Source organism: Oryctolagus cuniculus, chromosome 13 (genome assembly GCF_964237555.1).
Source record: "Oryctolagus cuniculus chromosome 13, mOryCun1.1, whole genome shotgun sequence".
In the NCBI taxonomy this organism is placed as follows: Eukaryota; Metazoa; Chordata; class Mammalia; order Lagomorpha; family Leporidae; genus Oryctolagus; species Oryctolagus cuniculus.
Window position 1 is genome coordinate 3762188 of NC_091444.1, and position 13208 is coordinate 3775395.

The window sequence follows — 13208 nt, forward strand, 5'->3', positions numbered from 1 at the left end:
CCTCCCAACAAAGAAAAGCCCAGGACCAGATAGATTCACTGTTGAATTCTATCAGACATTTAAAGAAGAACTAACTTGGCCGGCTCCATGGCTCACTTGGCTAATCCTCTGCCTGTGGCACCAGCACCCCGGGTTCTAGTCCCGGTTGGGGCACCGGGTACTAGTCTCGGTTGCTCCTATTCCAGTCCAGCTCTCTGCTGTGGCCCAGGAGGGCATTGGAGGATGGCCCAAGTGCTTGGGTCCCTGCACCCGTATGGGAGACTGGGAGGAAGTACCCGGCTCCTGGCTTCGGATCAGCGCAGTCGCAGCTGTGGCAGCCATTATGGACGTGAACCAATGGAAGGAAGACCTTTATCTCTGTATCTCTCTCATTGTCTATAACTCTCATTTGTCTCTCTCTCTCACTAACTCTGCCTTGCCAAAAAAAAAAAAAAAGAACTAACTCCAATTCTTCTCAAACAATTCAGAACAATTGAAAAAGAGGGAATCCTCCCAAATTCTTCCTATGAAGCTAGCATCATCTTAATTCCTAAACCTGAAAAAGATGCAGCAGAGAAGGAGAATTACAGACCAATTGCCCTGATGAACATAGACACAAAAATCTTCAATATAATTCTGACCAATAGAATGCAACAACACATCAGAAAGATCATCCTCCCAGGCCAAGTGGGATTTATCCCTGGTATGCAGGGATGGTTCAATGTGCGCAAATCAATCAATGTGATATACCACATTAACAAACTGCAGAAGAAAAAACATATGATTATCTCAATAGATGCAGAGAAAACATTTGATAAAATACAACACACTTTTAAAATGCAAACTCTAAGCAAATTGGATATAGAAGGAACATTCCTCAATACAATCAACGCAATTTATGAAAACCCATGGCCAACATCCTATTGAATGGGGAAAAGTTGGAAGCATTTCCACTGAGATCTGGTACCAGACAGGGATGCCCACTCTCACCACTGCTATTCAATATAGTACTGGAAGTTTTAGCCAAAGCATTAGGCAAGAAAAAGAAATTAAAGGGATACAAATTGGGAAGGAAGAACTCAAACTATCCCTCTTGCAGATGATATGATTCTTTATTTAGGGGACCCAAAGAACTCTACTAAGAGACTACTGAAACTCATAGAAGAGTTTGGCAAAGTAGCAGGATATAAAATCAATGCACAAAAATTGACATCTTTTGTATACACAGGCAATGCCATGGCTGAGAAAGAACTGCTAAGATCAATCCCATTCACAATAGCTACAAAAACAATCAAATACCTTGGAATAAACTTAACCAAGGACGTTAAAGATCTCTACGATGAGAATTACAAAACCTTAAAGAAAGAAATAGAAGAGGATACCAAAAAATGGAAAAATCTTCCATGCCCATTGATTGGAAGAATCAATATCATCAAAATGTCCATTCTCCCAAAAGCAATTTATAGATTCAGTGAGATACCAATCAAAATACCAAAGACGTTCTTCCCAGATCTGGAAAAAAATGATGCTGAAATTCATATGGAAATGCAGGAGACTTCGAGTAGCTAAAGCAAGTTTGTTCAACAAAAACGAAGCTGGAGGCATCACAACCAGATTTCAGGACATACTACAGGGCAGTTGTAATCAAAACAGCATGGTACTGGTACAGAAACAGATGGATAGACCAATGGAACAGAATAGAAACACCAGAAATCAATCCCAACATCTACAGCCAACTTATATTTGATCAAAAATCTAAAACCAATTCCTGGAGCTAGAACAGTCTATTCAACAAATGGTGCCGGGAAAATTGGATTTCCATGTGAATCATGAAGCAAGACCCTTACCTTACACCTTACACAAAAATCCAGTCAACATGGATTAAAGATCTAAATCTACGACCAGATACCATCAAATTATTAGAGAGCATTGGAGAAACCCTGCAAGATATAGTCATAGGCAAAGACTTCTTGGAAAAGACCCTGGAGGCAAGGCAGTCAAAGCCAAAATTAACAATTCAGATTACATCCAATTGAGAAGTTTGTGTACTGCAAAAGAAACAGTCAGGAAAGTGAACAGGCAACCAACAGAATGGGAAAAAATATTTGCAAACTATGCAACCGATAAAGGATTAATAACCAGTATCTACAAAGAGATCAAGAAACTCCACAACAACAAAACAACCCACCCACTTAAGAGAAGGGCCAAAGTCCTCAATAGACATTTTTCAAAAGAAGAAATCTAAATGGCCAATAGACACATGAAGAAATGTTCAGGATCATGAACCATAAAGGAAATGCAAATCAAAACCACAATGAGGTTTTACCTCACCCTGCTTAGAATGGCTCTCATACAGAAATCTGCCAACAACAGATGCTGGCAAAGATTGTGGGGAAAAAGGGACACTAACCCACTGTTGGTGGGAATGCAAACTGGTAAAGCCACTATGGAAGTCAGTTTGGAGATTCCTCAGAAACCTGAATATAACCCTACCATACAACCCAGCCATTGCACTCCTTGGAATTTACCCAAGGGAAATTAAATTGTGAAATAAAAGAGCTGTCTGCCCCTCAATATTTATAGCAATTAAATTCACAATAGCTAAGACTTGGAATCAACCTAAATGCCCATCGACAGAAGAATGGATAAAGAAATTATGGGATATGTACCCATAATCATTTGCAACAAAATGGAGGAATTGTCATTTGCCACAAAATGGAGGAATCTGGAAAACATCATGCTGAGTGAACTAAGCCAGTCCCAAAGGGACAAATGCCATATGTTCTCCCTGATCAGTGACAACTAACTGAGCACCTAAAAGGAAACCTGTTGAAGTGAAATGGACACTATGAGAAACGGTGACTTGATCAGCCCTTGTCCTGACTGTTGAGGAACAACTTAACACTTTATTCTTTTTAGTATTTTTTTGTTCTACTTAATACCATTGGTTGAACTCTTTAATTAACACATAATTATTCTTAGGTGTTTAAACTTCACTGAAAAGTGATCCCTGTTAAATATAAGAGTGGGAATAAGAGAGGGAGGAGATGTACATGCTCATTCGGACTTACCCCTAATGGTCAAGCTAGAAACGTGCCAGGGGATTCCACCTCAATCCCATCATGGTGGCATGTACCAATGCCATCTCACTAGTCAAAATGATCAGTTTCAGGGCTGGCGCCATGGCTCAATAGGCTAATCCTCCACCTTGTGGCACCGGCACACCAGGTTCTAGTCCCAGATGGGGCGCCGGATTCTGTCCCAGTTGCCCCTCTTCCAGGCCAGCTCTCTGCTGTGGCCAGGGAGTGCAGTGGAGGATGGCCCAAGTGCTTGGGCCCTGCACCCCATGGGAGACCAGGAGAAGCACCTGGCTCCTGGCTTCGGATCAGCGCGGTGCGCTGGCCGCAGCACGCCGGCCTTGGCGGCCATTGGAGGGTGAACCAACGGCAAAAGAAGAGCTTTCTCTCTGTCTCCCTCTCTCACTGTCCACTCTGCCTGTAAAAAAAAAATGAGTTTCAGTTCACAATTGATCATAACGATATGATTAAGTGCCAAAGGGATCTCATAAACAAGACTAGTGTCTGCTAATACTAACTGATAGAATTAAAAAGGAGAGAACTATCTAACATGGGAAGCAGGATACACAGCAGACTCATAGAATGGCAAATGTCCTAAACAGCACTCTGGCTTCAGAATCAGCCCTTAAGGCATTCAGATCTGGCTAAAAAGCCCATGAGAGTATTTTAGGCATGGAAAGCCAAGACAGTGTGCCAAAAAAAAAAAAAAAAAAAAGACGTAAATGAAAGATCTCTGTGAGATCTCAGTGGGAAGAACAGGCCATCAAGGAAAGAGGTACCTTTTTCTGAAGGGAGGAGAGAACTTCCACTTTGACTATGGCTTTGTGTAAATAATATCAGAGTTGGCGAACTCAAGAAGATTCCATAGTCTTGGCAATTCATGATAAGAGCCTAGGGTGATCATTGACGTCATAAATAAGAGTGTCAATTGTTAAATCAACAACAGGAGTCACTGTGTACTTACTCCCCATGTAGGATCTCTGTCCTTAATGTGTTGTACAATGTGAATTAACGGTATGACTAGTACTCAAATAGTACTTTATACTTTGTGTTTCTGTGTGGGTGCAAACTGTTGAAATCTTTACTTAGTATATACTAAATTGATGTTTTGTATATAAAGATAATTGAAAATGAATCTTGATGAAGAATGGGTTGGGAGAGGGAGTGGGAGATTGAATGGTTGTGGGTAGGATGGTGGTTATGGGGGGGAAAAGCTGTTATATTACAAAAGTTGTCCTTTGGAAATTTATAGTTATTAAATAAAAGTTAAAAAATTAAAAAAAGAAAAGTTTTTAGATATCAGTTAAGTCCATTGGGTCCATAATATAGATTAGCTCTTTTATTTGTTGATTTTCTGTCTAGATTATCTGTCCATTGATGAAACTGGAGTGTTGAAGTACCCCATTACTATTGTAATGGAGTCTATGTCTCCCTTTAGGTCCATTAACATTTGTTTTAAATAACCATGTGCCCTGGCATTGGGTGCATATACTTTTATTATAGTCATATCTTCCTGTTGAATTGATCTCTTTATAGTTTAAAAACATTTTATAAAAGTTTCAAGTCATTGCCAGTGTGATTGATGCTTATGATTTTGTGCTTGTTTATCAAGAAACATGTTCCAGGAGGATCCTTATAGAGGAGGTTCAGGTAGGAGGAAGCCATTGGGTTCTGTGCCTTCATCAAGAAGCATGTTCCAGGAGAATCCTTATAGAGGAGATGCAGGTAGGAGGAAGGCATTGGGTTCTGTGCCTTCATCAAGAAGCATGTTCCAGGAGAATCCTTATAGAGGAGGTTCAGGTAGGAGGAAGGCATTGGGTTCTGTGCCTCATCAAGAAGCATGTTCCAGGAGGATCCTTATAGAGGAGGTTCAGACAGGAGGAAGGCATTGGGTTCTGTGCCTATTAGTTGCCAGGGATTATGCTGGGTGCTTCTTGTCTACTTTTTTGTTTAATTCTTTAGCAGCTAAAGCTGGAAAATATTCCTCCTCTCATCTTAAAATTAAAGATTTAGGTGCTTTTTAATGATTTATTAAAATTATTCTTTAGATGAAAACTCTCAGTTGTTTTTGTAGCTGTAGTGTAATTATTTGCCAGGTAAATTTTTGTTTCTGAATTTTTCATTTAAATTATGAAACTATTTTCCCCTATTTGGACTGACTCTCTCTCTCTTTTAACTTAGCAAACATTCATATATCAATTGCTTTAATTAGAGAATGTAGTAATTGCAAATATGAACACAAAGAAAACCCCTGCTCTATAGTACAGATAGTTTCTCTTCTCAGTACTAATATTAAACTTATATTTTCATGATTAAATTTTAAGGAAAACAGCCTAAAAAACACTTTTCCATTTTTCTGATTAAGCTGTCTGTCTTCACAGCCAGATTAGGAAACCATGCTGTATCATTGAACATTATAGTGTAGTGCTGACTGTAGTTAAAAAAAAAATAGCCTGATTAGGAATCATCAAGCACAGAAAGAATATGGGGTTTTCCCCAATCTTAAATCATTCTGGCTTAATTAATGAACACAGGGTTCACAGAGTTGACTTATGAGGTCACTTTATGAAGTAATGGTTTATATGAATTTGTGCCTCAGGAATGAAAAAGGTTGGAGGTGATACAGGGGATTCTGGAATTTTTTTGAAAGAAGATGATGGCATCCGGCGTTCACATGTGGAGGCATTAGAGTGAGGAATCTCTATGGGTGGTTTATCATGATGGTACAAGTGATAAGAAATGCAGGATGTGTGTGTATAAACAGGTTTTATTGCCCTACCTTTACTTACATACCCAAAAAGTGCCATTTGTCTTTGCAGACTGTGTATTCCCTAGTATGGTTGGAGATGGAAACATTTTGGCTTCCAAAATATCTCTGAGAGAGGAATTGTCTCCAAGTTAGTATCCTCATTATGGAAGAGTCCTCAGAGGTAATATGTTTTTTTTTTTATTTAATGAATATAAATTTCCAAAGTATGACTTATGGATTACAATGGCATCCCCCCCATACCGTCCCTCCCACCCACAACCCTCCCCTTTCCCACTCCCTCTCCCCTTCCATTCACATCAAGATTCATTTTCGATTATCTTAATATACAGAAGATCAGCTTAGTATACATTAAGTAAGGATTTCAACAGTTTGCTCCCACACAGAAACATAAAGTGAAAAATAATAGATGATTTTTTTTAAATGATGATGAAATCAGATCAGACCTATTGTCATGTTTAAGCCCAGTGAGAGTCAAGTTGGGAATTGATGATTTTTTTCTTTTTACAGAAGATCAGTTTAGTATACATTAAGTAAAGATTTCAACCGTTTGCACCCCCATAGAAACACAAAGTGAAATATACTGTTTGAGTACTCGTTATAGCATTAAGCCTCAATGTACAGCACATTAAGGACAGAGATCCTATATGAGGAGTAAGTGCACCGTGACTCCTGTTGTTGACTTTACAAATTGACACTCCTGTTTATGGCATCAGTAATCTCCCTATGCTCCAGTCATGAGTTTCCAAGGCTATGGAAGCCCCTTGAGTTCTCCGACTCTTATATTGTTTAGACAAGGTCATAGTCAAAGTGAAGGTTCTCTCCTCCCTTCAGAGAAAGGTACCTCCTTCTTTGAAGACCTGTTCTTTCCACTGGGATCTCACTCACAGAGATCTTTTTGCCAGAGTGTCTTGGCTTTCCATGCCTGAAATACTCTCATGGGCTTTTCAGCCAGATCCGAATGGCTTTAGGGCTGATTCTGAGGCCAGAGTGCTATTTAGGACATCTGCCATTCTATGAGTCTGCTGAGTATCTCGCTTCCTGTGTTGGATCACTCTCCCCTTTATTTATTCTATCGGTTAGTGTTAGCAGGTACTAGACTTGTTTATGTGCTCCCTTTGACTCTTCGTCCTTTCATTATGATCAATTGTGAACTGAAATTGATCACTTGGACTAGTGAGATGGCATTGGTACATACCACCTTGATGGGATTGAATTGGAATCCCCTGGTATGTTTCTAACTCTACCAATTGGGGCAAGTCAGCTTGAGCATGTCCCAAATTATACATCTCTTCCCTCTCTTATTCCCACTCTTATGTTTAACAGGGATCACATTTCAGTTAATTTTCAACACTTAAGAATAACTGTGTGATAATTACAGAAGTAAACCAGTCATATTAAGTAGAACAGACAAAAAAAAATACTAAGAGGGATAATGTATTAAGTTGTTCATTAACAGTCAGGGCTATGCTGATCAAGTCACCATTTCTCATAGTGTCCATTTCACTTCAGGAGGTTTCCTTTTTGGTGTTCAGTCAGTTGTCACCGATCAGGGAGAACATATGGTATTTGTCCCTTTGGGACTGGCTTACTTCACTCAGCATGATGTGTTCCAGATTCCTCCATTTTGTTGCAAATGACTGGATTTCGTTGTTTCTTACTGCGGTATAGTATTCTAAAGAATACATATCCCATAATTTCTTTATCTAGTCTACCGTTGATGGGCATTTAGGTTGGTTCCAGGTCTTGGCTATTGTGAATTGTGCTGCAATAAACATTAGGGTGCAGACCGCTTTTTTTTTTTGTCAATTTAAACTCCTTTGGGTAAATTCCAAGGAGTGGGATGGCTGGGTCGAATGGTAGGGTTATATTCAGGTTTCTGAGGAATCTCCAGACTGACTTCCATAGTGGCTTGACCAGTTTGCATTCCTACCAACAGTGGGTTAGTGTCCCTTTTTCCCCACATCGTCTCCAGCATCTATTGTTGGTAGATTTCTGTATGTGAGCCATTCTAAATGGGGTGATGTGAAACCTCATTGTGGTTTTGATTTGCATTTCCCTGATTGCTAGCGACCTTGAACATTTTTTCATGTGCCTGTTGGCCATTTGGATTTCTTCTTTTGAAAAATGTCTATTGAGGTCCTTGGCCCATCTCTTAAGTGGGTTGTTTGTTTTGTTGTTGTGGAGTTTCTTGATCTCTTTGTAGATTCTGGTTATTAACCCTTTATCTGTTGCATAGTTTGCAAATATTTTTTCCCATTCTGTCGGTTGTCTCTTCACTCTCCTGACTATTTCTTTTGCAGTACAGAAACTTCTCAATTTGATGCAATCCCAATAGTTGATTTTGGCTTTGACTGTCTGTGCCTCCCGGGTCTTTTCCAGAAATTCTTTGCCTGTGCCAATATCTTGAAGGGTTTCTCCAATGTTCTCTAATAACTTAATGGTGTCAGGACGTAGATTTAGGTCTTTAATCCACGTTCAGTGGATTTTTGTGTAAGGTGTAAGGTAGGGGTCTTGCTTCATGCTTCTGCACGTGGAAATCCAGTTTTCCCAGCACCATTTATTGAATAGACTGTCCTTGCTCCAGGAATTGGTTTTACATCCTTGGTCAAATATAAGTTGGCTGTAGATGTTTGGGTTGATTTCTGGTGTTTCAATTCTGTTCCATTGGTCTATCCATCTGTTTCTGTACAAGTACCATGCTGTTTTGATTACAACTGCCATGTAGTATGTCCTGAAATCTGGTATTGTGATGCCTCCGGCTTTGTTTTTGTTGTACAAGATTGCTTTAGCTATTCGAGGTCTCTTGTGCCTCCATATGAATTTCAGCATCATTTTTTCTAGATCTGCGAAGAATGTCTTTGGTATCTTGATTGGGATTGCATTGAATCTATAAATTGCTTTTGGGAAAATGGACATTTTGATGATGTTGATTCTTCCAATCAATGGGCATGGAAGATTTTTCCATTTTTTGGTATCCTCTTCTATTTATTTCTTTAAGATTTTGTAGTTTTCATCATAGAGATCTTTAACGTCCTTGGTTAAGTTTATTCCAAGGTATTTGATTGTTTTTGTAGCTATTGTGAATGGGATTGATCTTAGCAGTTCTTTCTCAGTCATGGCATTGCTTGTGTATACAAAGGCTGTTGATTTTTGTGCATTGATTTTATATTCTGCTACTTTGCCAAACTCTTCTATGAGTTCCAATAGTCTCTTAGTAGAGTTCTTTGGATCCTCTAAGTACAGAATCATATCGTCTGCAAAGAGGGATAGTTTGACTTCTTCCTTCTCGATTTGTATCCCTTTGATTTCTTTTTCTTGTCTGATGGCTCTGGCTAAAACTTCCAGAACTATGTTAAATAGCAGTGGTGAAAGTTGGGGTGCTGAAACTTGGAAAATGTGACAATAAAGAATAAAAGTAGTGACTCAAAACAAAAAAAAAATAGCAGTGGTGAGAGTGGGCATCCCTGCCTGGTGCCAGATTTCAGTGGAAATGCATCCAACTTTTCCCCATTCAATAGGATGCTGGCTGTGGGTTTTTTATAAATTGCTTTGATTATATTGAGGAGTGTTCCTTCTATACCCAATTTGCTTAGAGTTTTCATCATGAAAGGGTGTTGAATTTTATCAAATGCTTTCTCTGCATCAATTGAGATAATCATATGGTTTTTCTTTTGCAGTCTGTTAATGTGGTGAATCACATTGATTGATTTGCAAATGTTGAACCATCCCTGCATACCAGGGATGAATCCCACTTGGTCTGGGTGGATGATTTTCCTGATGTGTTGTTGTACTCTATTGGCCAGAATTTTATTGAGGATTTTTGCGTCTATGTTCATCAGGGATATTGGTCTGTAATTTTCTTTCAGTGCTGCATCTTTCTCTGGCTTAGGGATTAAGGTGATGCTGGCTTCATAGAAAGAATTTGGGAGGATTCCCTCTTTTTCTATTGTTCTGAATAGTTTGAGAAGAATTGGAGTTAGTTCTTCTTTAAATGTCTGGTAGAATTCAGCAGTGAATCCATCTGGTCCTGGGCTTTTCTTTGTTGGGAGGGACTTAATTACTGTTTCAATTTCTGTTTCAGTTATGGGTCTATTTAGGTTTTCTATGTCTTCATGGTTTAATTTTGGTAGATTGCATGTGTCCAGGAATCTATCCATTTCTGATAGGTTTTCCTGTTTGCTGGCATACAGGTCCTTGTAGTAATTTCTGATGATTCTTTTTATTTCTGTGGTGTCTGTTGTTACGTTTCCGTTTTCATCTCTGATTTTATTGATTTGGGTGTTTTCTCTTCTTTTTTTTAGTTAGTTGGGCCAATGGGGTGTCAATTTTGTTTATTTTTTCAAAAAACCAGCTTCTCGCTTGGCTGATTTTTTGTAGTGTTTTTTTTGGATTCAATCCTGTTAATTTCTTCTCTGGTTTTAATTATTTCTCTTCTCCTACTAGATTTGGGTTTGGTTTGCTGCAGTCTTTCTAGGTCCTTGAGATGCGCTGAAAGCTCATTTATTTGGTACCTTTCCAATTTCTTGATATAGGCACCTATTGCTATAAATTTGCCTCTCAATACTGCTTTTGCTGTATCCCATAAGTTTTGATATGTTGTGTTGTTGTCTTTATTTACTTCCAGAAAGTTTTTGATTTCTCTTTTGATTTCTTGAATGACCCAGTGTTCATTCAGGAGCATGTTGTTCAGTCTCCATGTGTTTGCATACTTTCTGGGGTTTCCTGAGTTGCTAATTTCCAGCTTCATTCCACTGTGGTCTGAGAAGCTGCATGGTATGATTCTAATTCTTTTAAATTTGCTGAGACTTGCTTTATGGCCTAGTATGTGATCAATCCTAGAGAAGGTTCCATGCACTGCTGAGAAGAATGTGAAGTCTGTAGATGTAGGGTTGAAAGTTCTGTAGATATCTGTTAGATCCACTTGGGCAATAGTGTCAATTAAATCTGCTGTTTCCGTGTTGATCTTCTGTCCGGATGATCTGTCTATTTCTGAGAGTGGAGTATTGAAGTCCCCCAGTACTATTGTATTGGAATCTAAATCTCCCTTTAAGTCCCTTAACATATCTTTTAAATAGACCGGTGCCCTGTAATTAGGTGCATATACATTTATAATAGTTACATCTTCCTGTTGAATTGAACCCTTAATCATTATATAGTGTCCCTCTTTGTCTCTCTTAACAGTTTTTGTATTAAAGTTTATTTTGTCTGATATTAATATGGCTACACCTGCTTTTTTTTGGTTTCTGTTGTCATGGAATATCTTTTTCCAACCTTTCACTTTCAGTCTGCATGCCTCTTTGTTAGAGAGATGTGTTTCTTGTAGCCAACAAATAGTTGGGTTGTGTTCTTTGAGCCAGTCAGCTAAACGGTGTCTTTTAACTGAAGAATTCAGACCATTAATGTTCAATGTGACTATTGATACGTAGTGACTTTGCCCTGCCATTTTCCCGGAAATATTTTCTAGTATATGCTTTGAGCTTCCCATGCTCTTTTACTGGTAGGTGTTCTTCCTTTCCCTTCTTTCATATTGATGGCCGTGTTTCTGTGTTTCTGAGTGTAGCACATCTTTAAGTATCTTTTGCAGGGCCGGACGAGTGGCCACAAAGTCTTTCAATTTCTGTTTGCTATGAAAGGTCTTTATTTCACCTTCATTCACAAATGAGAGCTTGGCAGGATATAATATTCTGGGCTGGCAATTTTTTTCTCTTAGCACCTGTGCTATGTCTCGCCATTCCCTCCTAGCCTGTAGTGTTTCTGATGAGAAGTCTGCTGTGAGTCTGATTGGAGATCCTCTGAGAGTAATCTGACGTTTCTCTCTTGCACATTTTAGGATCTTTTCTTTATGTTTCACTGTGGTAAGTTTAATTACCACGTGTCGTGGTGAGGATCTCTTTTGGTCATGTTTATTGGGGGTTCTGTGAGCTTCCTGTACTAGGATGTCTCTGTCCTTCTCCAAACCTGGAAAGTTCTCTGCTAGTATCTCACTAAAAAGGCCTTCTAATCCTTTCTCTCTCTCCATGCCTTCAGGAACTCCTAGAACTCGAATGTTGGTTTTTTAAATAGTATCCTGTAGATTCCCAACAATATTTTTTAGATTTCTAATTTCCTCTTCTTTTCTTTGGTTTGACTGTATGTTTTCCTGTGCTCTATCTTCTAAGTCCAATATTCTCTCTTCTGCTTCACCCATTCTGTTTTTAAGGCTTTCTAATGTGTTTGTCATTTGATCTATTGAGCTCTTCATTTCATTTTGATTTCTCTTCACTATCACACTTTCCTGTTCTACTAGTTTCTGAGTTTCTTCCTTAAAATTTCATTTTCACGAGAGAGATTTTCAATCTTGTCCATTAAGGATTTCTGTAGTTCAAGGATTTGCTTTTGAAAACTTCTAAATGTTCTTATCATAAATTTTTTGAAATCCGTATCTTGCATTTCTTCTATCTCATCATCTTCATAATCTTGGTTTGGGGTGTTTTGTTTATTTGGAGGCATCATAGTGTCATCGTTGATCTTGTTCCCTCGATTTCTGTGTTTGTTACTTGGCATAGTTAATTCTTCTTGCGTCACTGTGCGTTTTTTTTTTTTTTTTTTATTTTATACTATGTCCGTGTTAAGTGGACTGCCTGCTGTTGGGGGAGCCTTGGAGGCTTGAGATGGGTGCGGCCTGAGAGCTCTGCTTGGTTCTTCCTGGTTAAGGGTGTGCAAAGGTGACACCCTCAGGTTATGCGTGGTAAATCTCTCTCTTTTTATTTATTTATTTATTTTATTTATTCAGGGGGTAAGTAACACCGCACCGCATGGCTCTGCAGAATTGATGGTATTTAGCTTCCAGTCTCTGGCTTCTCTACCCACAGAGTCCATTTAGGCTCCTCTGGACTCCCACTGGGTTGCCTAGGCTACTGAATTGTAGTGACTCAGTTCCTTAGCTCTCCCCCATTGATATGTAAATCCAGAGAGGGGGCCTGCCCTTTGTCTCTTGGGAATTCTTCAAGCCTTGCAGCCTTGCAACCTTTGCAAGGTTAGGGGGAAGAGAAACCCCGAAGCTTTTTTTTCCTTCTTTCCGGTAGTGAGTTTGCTGCACTTTCCGGCCCCCCTCTAGATTCTGACCCCCGTTTCCCCACCAATGTCTCGGGTTATTGAGCTCACCTCCCCTTCCAGCGCCGATGTGTGGACTCGGAGCCCTGGACGTCCCAAGTCTCCCCGCTGTTGTCTGTGTGGCATGCACACCCCTTCGAGCACTGGCGCGCAGACCCTGCGGCTACCGCGGCTCGGTCCCGTGGCTCGGCTTCCGCATGGTGGGCGACCTTGTTCTCCCAGTAGGTCCTCTGATTCACAGCCACTCGATCCAGAAGGGTTTCCTCTGCAATATTTTCCTGGTTCTTTTT

General features: G+C 39.6%; 1 long non-coding RNA gene across 4 annotated transcripts in view; it reads left to right on the top strand.

Annotated features, from left to right (window-relative positions):
* Positions 1-13208, top strand: part of LOC103351062 (uncharacterized) — a 232864-nt gene that overhangs the window by 144864 nt on the left and 74792 nt on the right. Inside the window, exon 5 of one of the 4 annotated variants that reach the window (XR_011381815.1) lies at positions 4819-4971. The exons of the other annotated variants lie outside the window; for them this stretch is intronic. This is a non-coding gene — a long non-coding RNA (uncharacterized lncRNA). Of the gene's footprint in view, positions 1-4818; positions 4972-13208 lie in introns of those variants that run through there. 4 annotated transcript variants of the gene reach the window in all.